This window comes from Eulemur rufifrons, chromosome 4, assembly GCF_041146395.1.
Source record: "Eulemur rufifrons isolate Redbay chromosome 4, OSU_ERuf_1, whole genome shotgun sequence".
Classification (NCBI taxonomy): Eukaryota; Metazoa; Chordata; class Mammalia; order Primates; family Lemuridae; genus Eulemur; species Eulemur rufifrons.
The window spans coordinates 59,373,182-59,381,176 of NC_090986.1; positions in this window are offsets into that span (position 1 = coordinate 59,373,182).

Here is a 7,995-nt window from a genome sequence, read left to right on the forward strand (position 1 = left end):
AAACAACAGAAATTTGTTTTCTCACAATTCTGGGGGCTGGAAGTCCAAGATCAAGGTCCCAGCAGGTTTGTTTTCTTCTCTGGCCTCTCCTTGGCTTGCAGATGGCTACCTTCTCTCTGTGTCCTAACATGGCCTTTCCTCTGGGCCATTACATTCTCAGTGTTTCTTTGTGTGTTCTAATCTCCTCTTCCTATAAGGACACACAAAGCTTTCATATTTGTGCTTGTGGTGTCACGTGTAAAGAATCTTTCCTAACCTAGGTCATGGAGATTTACTCCTATGTTTTCTTCTCTAAAAGTTTTCTAGTTTTTTGCCCTTAGATTTAGGTCTGTGATCCATTTTGAGTTAATTTCTGTGTATGGAGTCAAAATTCATTCTTTTTGCATGTGGATATCCAGTTGTTTCAAGACCATTTGTTGAAAAGACTATTCTTTCCACCATTGAATGGTCTTGGTACCCTTGTTAAAATTCAGTTGACCATTGGATTAAGGCCCACCCTAATGGCCTTGTTTTAATGTAATTATCTCTTTAAAGGTATCTCTAAATACAGTCACATTCTGAGGTACTAGGGGTTAGGACTTCAACATAGGAATTGGGGGGTGGAAAGATACAATTTAGCCCATAACATACAGAATGGGAGCGAATATTTTCAAATCATAATATCTGCTAATGCAATGATATCCAGAAAATACAAAGAACTCTTACACCTCAACAATAAAAAGATAACCCAAATGAAAAACAGGCAATGGATCTCAGAAAACATTTTTCCACATAAGATATACCAGTGGACAAGAAGTATATGAAAAGAATGTTTAACATCATTAGCTATTTGTTGCTAGGGAAATGCAAGTCCAAACCACAATAGGAGATAACCCATTATATCTGTGAGGAAGGCTATAATCAAAAAGATAATAACAACTGTAAGTGTGGAGAAATTAGAACATTCGTACATTGATGTTGGAATTTAACATTTTACAAAATGGTGCAGCCACTTTGGAAAACAGTTTGGCAGTTACTCAGGAAGTTAAACATATATACCCAAGAGTACTGAATATGTATGTTCACATGAAAACTTGCACATCAATGTTTATAACAACGTTTTTCAAAATAGCCAAAAAGTAGAAGCAACACAAATGTCCATTGAACGAAGATGGGTAAATAAAATATGGTTTATCCATGCAATGGAATATCAGACCATAAAAAGGAAGGAAGTACTGATACATGCCACAGCATGAATCTTGAAAACATCATGCTTAAGTGAAGGAAGCCAGATACAAAGGACCACATATTGTATGATATTGCATGATTCCATTTATACAAAATGTCCATAGACACAGAATAGATGAGTGGTTGCCTAGGTTTGGGGGAGAGGGAGAGCCTAGCTCACGGCAACCTCAAACTCCTGGGCTCAAGCAATCCTCCTGCCTCAGCCTCCAAAGTAGCTGGGACTACAGGCATGCACCACCATGCCCGACTAATCTTTTCTATATATATTTTTAGTTGTCCATATAATTTCTTCCTATATTTAGTAGAGACGGGGTCTCGCTCTTGCTCAGGCTGGTCTCGAACTCCTGACCTCAAGCGATCCTCCCGCCTCGGCCTCCCAGAGTGCTAGGATTACAGGCGTGAGCCACCGCATCCAGCCAAAGATATAAATTTTTTTTCCCAACAAAATTCATGAACCCTCTGAATTCTACCCACAAATACTCTGGGGAAGGGGAGTCTAGTCTTTGAACCCAGGTAATAATTCCTGAATTAGAAAAGAAACCAGTTAGAAGGCTATTATAGAAATCTGAGCTGGCATATACATGAGCCAGTGTGAAGGCAGGGGGGATGGAGAAAAGTGCGGAAAACATAGTTGTATTTTGGGAGCTGCGTCAATAGAATTTAGTAATTGAATGAATGTGGACCGTGAGGCAGGTGAAAAGAAAGATGATGCCTGGGTACCCAAGTGGACAGTGGGCCACCCATCAAAATAGGGAGTGTGGAAGGAGACGCAGCTTGGGGGTAGCAAGACTAGGGGAAGCTCAAGAGATCTGTTGGGGACACATTTAGTATGAGGCATAGCTGTGGAACAAGATAACTGGATATACGGTTCTGTAGCTCAGAAGAAAAGATGGACTAGAGATAACAGATTTGGGAGTCATCAACATCCAACCAGAATTGAATGCAGTAGTACAGAAACAGAGATATAGAGAAAGAAGATGGCCAAAACAGGAGCTAGAGGATCAGAAACATTTAAGAGAGGAGCAGAGGACCGACTAGAAGGCTGACAAGATGATGTAGACAGAGCAGAGTCTGAGAAGTAGGAGGAAAGCCAAGACAGTGATTTGATTCCTAGCACCATAGAGACTTAGGACTCACATACAAAATTATACAATCATTTTTACACTTAGTTTGTAATATACTGTGCTTTGGGATCCTATGATGTTTAATTCTGTAATAAATGTGTTGTTTTATTTACTGAGCTTAAAACTAAAATTTTAAAATGTCACATTTATTTACTGATTTGAAGAAGTTATTTTCTCTTATTTCATCTGTGACTTAAAAAAAAAAACCAAAAATATCCATTTAAAAGTTACCTCTTTTGATAAATTATTTATTTTCATTGTGGCAAAATATAAATAACATAAAACTTACCATTTTAACCATTTTTAAAGGTACAATTCAGTGGCGTTAGTTACATTCACAATGTTGTGCAGCTGTCACCATTGTCTACTTCCAATACATCTTCATCACCCCAAACAGAAACTCTGTAACCATTAAGGAGTAACTTGCCATTTCTCCCTATCCCCAGCCCCTGATCAGCTCTAATCTACTTTTGATCACTATGAATTTGCCTATTATAGATATTCATATAATTCATAATATTCATATGACTCCACTTCATACAAATGGAATCATACAATATTTGTCCTTTTGTGTCTGGCTTATTTCACTTAGCATGGTGATTACAAGTTTCACCCATGTTGTAGCATGTGTCAGTACTTCATTCCTTTTTATAGCTGAATAATATTCCATTGGACATATATACCACATTTTCTTTAACCATTCATCAGCTGATAGACACTGGGTTGTTTACATCTTTTGGCCATCGTGATTTGCTGAGTCCCTGTTTTCAATTCTTTTATATGTATATATATATATTGCTGGGCTATACAGTAATTTTATGTTTAGCTTTGAGAGAACTGCCATACTTTTCCACAGTAGCCACACGATTTTACATTCCCACCAACAATGTATAAGGGTCCCAAATCCTCACCAACACATGCTATTTTCCTTTTATTATGACTATTACTGTTATTGTTAGAGATGATGTCTCACTTTGTCACCTAGGCTGCAGTGCAGTGGCCCAATCATAGCTCACTGCACCCTCAAATTCCTGGACTCAAGAGATCCTCCCACCTCTGGCTCCTGAGTATCTGGGACTATAGGTGTGTGCCACCACACCTGGCTAATTTTTAAAATCTTTGTGTAGAGACAGGGGTTGCCCAAGCTGGTCTTGAACTCCTGGCCTCCTGACTAGGCCTCCCAAAGCACTAGGATTACAGGTGTGAACCACTGCTCCTGGCTCCTTTTTTATTATTATTACTACTATTGTTGTTGTTATTGTTGCTATCCCAGCATAACCACAGCAGACCAATCTGGCTCAATATTTATGTAACAAAATTGTGAGTTGTTTTTCAGTGGCCATGATCCCCCAGGATGAAAGTCATGTAACCTGAGCATGCCCAGATGAACTAAGTGTGCAAATGTAGATGGAACCTAAATGCTGGGAACAGGACTGAATTAAGAAGTGGACACCCCATGGTAGGATCCAGTGAGAGCATGCTTCCTGGCATCACCCCTTCACAACATCCTATCAGATCATGCCTCATTACTCTCTGACTATAAAACCACCCCTCTGTTTCCAGGGACACACTGCTTTGGAACTCATCCCATGTGATCCTTACTTGTGCCAAGAAATAAAAACCTCAGGCTACAACCGACTTGGCTGGCTCTATTGGCCTGATACCCACCAAGCAAACGAACCCCTCTGTTTGGGAGGTAACACCAGTAGGCATGAAGTGGTATTTCGCTGTGGTTTTGATTTGCATTTCCCTAATGACTAATGATGTTGGGCATCTTTTCATGTACTTTTTAGCCATTTGTATATCTTCTTTGGAGAAATGTCTATTTAAGTCCTTTTCCCTTTGTTTCTAACTGGTGCCCAACTTCACGTTTTATTTCCAACTTCATTCTTTTCCATACAAATATCTAGTTACCCCAGTACCCTCTGTTGAAAAGACTATTCTTTCCTCATTGAATGGTCTGGTACTCTTTTCAAATTCAACTGACCATAGATCTATGAGTTTATTTCTAGACTTACAGTTCTTTTTCATTGGTCTGTATGAAACCTCTCATGCCAGTAAGAGGTTATGCCGGTACCACACTGTCTTGATTACTATAACTTTGTAATAAGTTTTAAAAGCGGGAAAAGTGAGATTTTTGTCTTTCACAAAGATTGGACAGCAAGAATATGTGCTAATCAGGGAACACCAGTATCTAGTTAGCCTGTTTGAAAGTTATATTTTCTAATTGTAAATTAATATTTCAGTATTATGGCTTTTATACATTTGATTCCTAATGGTTTGGTTAATATGATTCAGTACTCAAACTCAACCACATCAAGGTGTGGTAATAATTGAATATCCAAACTTTGCAATAAAAGAACTAGACCTGGGGTATGGTAACTCTCTGACAAGTATTCTTTGCAGGATCTGTGTGGCTGGACACCTGATACTCTACTGGCAAAACTTCCATTTCATTAGGCCACCTTCAATCTTTATCAGTAGGCAGATATCTAAAGTTTAGCTTTCTCGAATGTTTGACCTCTGACCTAGTGTTGTGTAGTGTTCAGTGCTGATTGAAAGAATAAAAAAGTATGGAGATTTCCAAAAGACTAAAAGGAAATTTTCACAAATATATAGGTCAAAATAGCCCGGGGGTTCTGATACCAAGATCTGCAATCTTGACACCACTCTCTATCCCTTCTGTCCCTTCTTATTTTTTGCGTTGTCCTCTTGAGAGTGCCCCAAATGTGTATTATGGAAGTTGGCTGAATGTATTTGAAGTATATACTACTTTTATAATGCCAAAAGAGTCCAGGAGATGAGCTAATTGCAACATAACTTTTTTTAGATAAGGTTATGAGACTGTTTACTGGTGAGTATTGAATCTGAGTTATGCCTGACTCTCTATAGTATGACCAAAACCCACAAGAGAAAATGCAGCATAATACACATAACTCCTCTTGAGGTATCTGCCATTACAAAATAAGCTCTGCCTTTTTAAAACTACATTCATGGCTGGTGGAACGGCCCCGATAAACTCTGTTAATTGAACTAATGACAAGCGTTCTGTGATGACCCCCCACCCAATTTAATAAAACCCTTTGTGGTTCCTGCCCTTAAAATGTGAACGGAAGGACTGGGGATGGGCAAGTACCCTTTTCAGAGCAAATCTCAATTTTTGTAAGACTTTATTATTTGTTAATTTAACATGAAATTCAAGCAATAGGCAACAAGGAGCAGAAGAGGAGATATTTAGGGTGAAACAGAGCTCATCAGAATTTGTTATGTAGCAATTACCTTTCAAAATTCCCTTGACAACTTGGACAGAAAACCCAACCAAATACAGGGGTGCTTGTGGAAAAGTGGAGAAACTTGAAGGAAGTATGAAAGGGTTGGGAGTGGAGGTGTGTGTCACACTGCTTTGTTTTTTTCCCCTCTAGCTTTTATTGGTTTGAATAGATTTGTGTTTCCCTTCTAATTCTCCAACATCTTCAAAGAAGATAGAGAAATATACAGAGTGAGAAATGTGATTTATAATAAAATCATTATTCCATGATTGAAAACGGTATGTTTGGTTGTCTGGTAGAATATGCACATCAGAAATAACCTGTAGTTCTGCAGACCAGTGTGTTGCTATAACAACCAGACAAAACAGTTAAATAGCTCTCCCTCAAAGCTGAAAAACTGACAAAAAGATGACTGCTATAAATGCACGTTTGTCATATAAATGTGAACAAGCACCAAACACATTTATTTCTTCATTTAACAAATATTCATTGAGTGCCAATGCTGTGCCCAGTATTGTTAGGAACTTTGAAAAAGATAGCTATGGTTCCTGCCATGATGGTGTAGACAGTCTAGTGTAGTCTTAAGACGTGTAATAAAGAGTAAATAAATTGATAGCTGAATACTTCCAGCATGCGAGAAGGGCACTATAGGAAGGAATAAGCAGTATCTAGTATAAAACACAGAGAAGAGCCTGGTCACAGCATATATGAAAAATCTTGTATTTAAGCTTGTAGGAGATTAAGTAGAAATGAAATACAGAATGGAGTCTTAATGTAGGAAAAGAAAAACAACTAATAACTGAAGTAATACTCTTCGCTTGCTGACAGAGGTTAGGGTTCTATATAAAAATAAGAATTGCTCATTTTTAAAATGAGTACGGTTATTTGTAATGAAAATTACAATAATAAAAGATATCACGTAGTTGACAGAAGCAATTATGCAAAATGTTCTCTGACAGCTGTTTTGAAGTTTTCACAAACATAAAAAATGACACTAGGGAGGCCGAGGCAGGAGGATCGCTCAAGGTCAGGAGTTCAGGACCAGCCTGAGCAACAGTGAGACCCTGTCTCTACTAAAAATAGAAAGAAATTAGCTGGACAACTAAAAAATATATAGAAAAAATTAGCCTGGCATGGTGGCACATGCCTGTAGTCCCAGCTACTTGGGAGGCTGAGGCAGAAGGATCGCTTAAGCCAGGAGTTTGAGGTTGCTGTGAGCTAGGCTGACGCCACGACACTCTTGCCTAGGCAACAGAGCAAGACTGTGTCTCAAAAAAAAAAAAAAAAAAAAAAAAGACATTATATGTATATTGACTAAACTATGATTAATCAGAAGTCAGTACTAGAATTGGAGAAAAAACTAACTATTGAATACACTATTGTGTCTAATGGTCTGAGCTTCAGTAAAGAGGGAAATAAGTAGATTATAGTGACACAGCACTGAAAAGATGATTCAGGCACAGAAAATGCTGGAATATTGTAGCTAGCCTAGTTTGCTCTAAGAAATTTCCAGTTTTTGTCATTAACCTATAATTCTGATAGCTCTTATTTTCCTAACAGAAGCAACATTTGTTGTTTAAGATAATTAATACCATCATTGATTATACCGAGCCAATTCTCATTGCCCTTTTCTTTCCACTTGGGAAGCTGGAACATTCTATGATGATCTACAGCACCAGTACACTTAGTCTACAAGGCTTCATTTCATCAAAGCACGATCAAGTGCCCTTGCCTTTTCCATACAGAGCGGCAACAGGAGCCTGGGGAGCTCCCCAAGTATTTCTGGGGTGGGAGCCCTAACCCATGCTGTGCCAGTTGCAGAAACCCCTGGGAAGGGTGCTTTCCAAATCACCAAGCTCAGGCCTTGCACAGAGCCTCGGTTTCCTCAGCCTTCCCAGTCCCTTTCTTGCTACCATGGTCCAGGGGACCTACAGGCTTCTGGTGCTGCTCATGCCATGCACCCACCTCCAGCATGGCCAGGCTCCAATAGCCAACTGTAAGACCCTGGCCAGCCCCATCCCAGCCTAGAACAAAGGGCACCTTTGGAGGCCTGGGTGCAAGCTCTGCTTTTGCGCCTCAGCACTGCAGGACCTATAGCTCCCAGTCAGCGTCCTCCATCGCACCCCACCTGATCCTCCCTGCCACTCCCATGTCCTGAGGGGCATGAGCTGCTTGCAAAATAGCGCATCCTCAGCCTGGCCATCTTCTTGGTCACCTTCTTCTGCCAGAACCCTTCACCTTCCTGCACATCTGGAAGGCCATGGCCCAGGTAGTTCAGGAAATGGCCACAGACCCAATATGCTATACGGGCCTAAGACTCTGAGTAATTCTCTGTAAGAGCTACTATAAAATATTGCCTTTTTCCACTGGAGTTT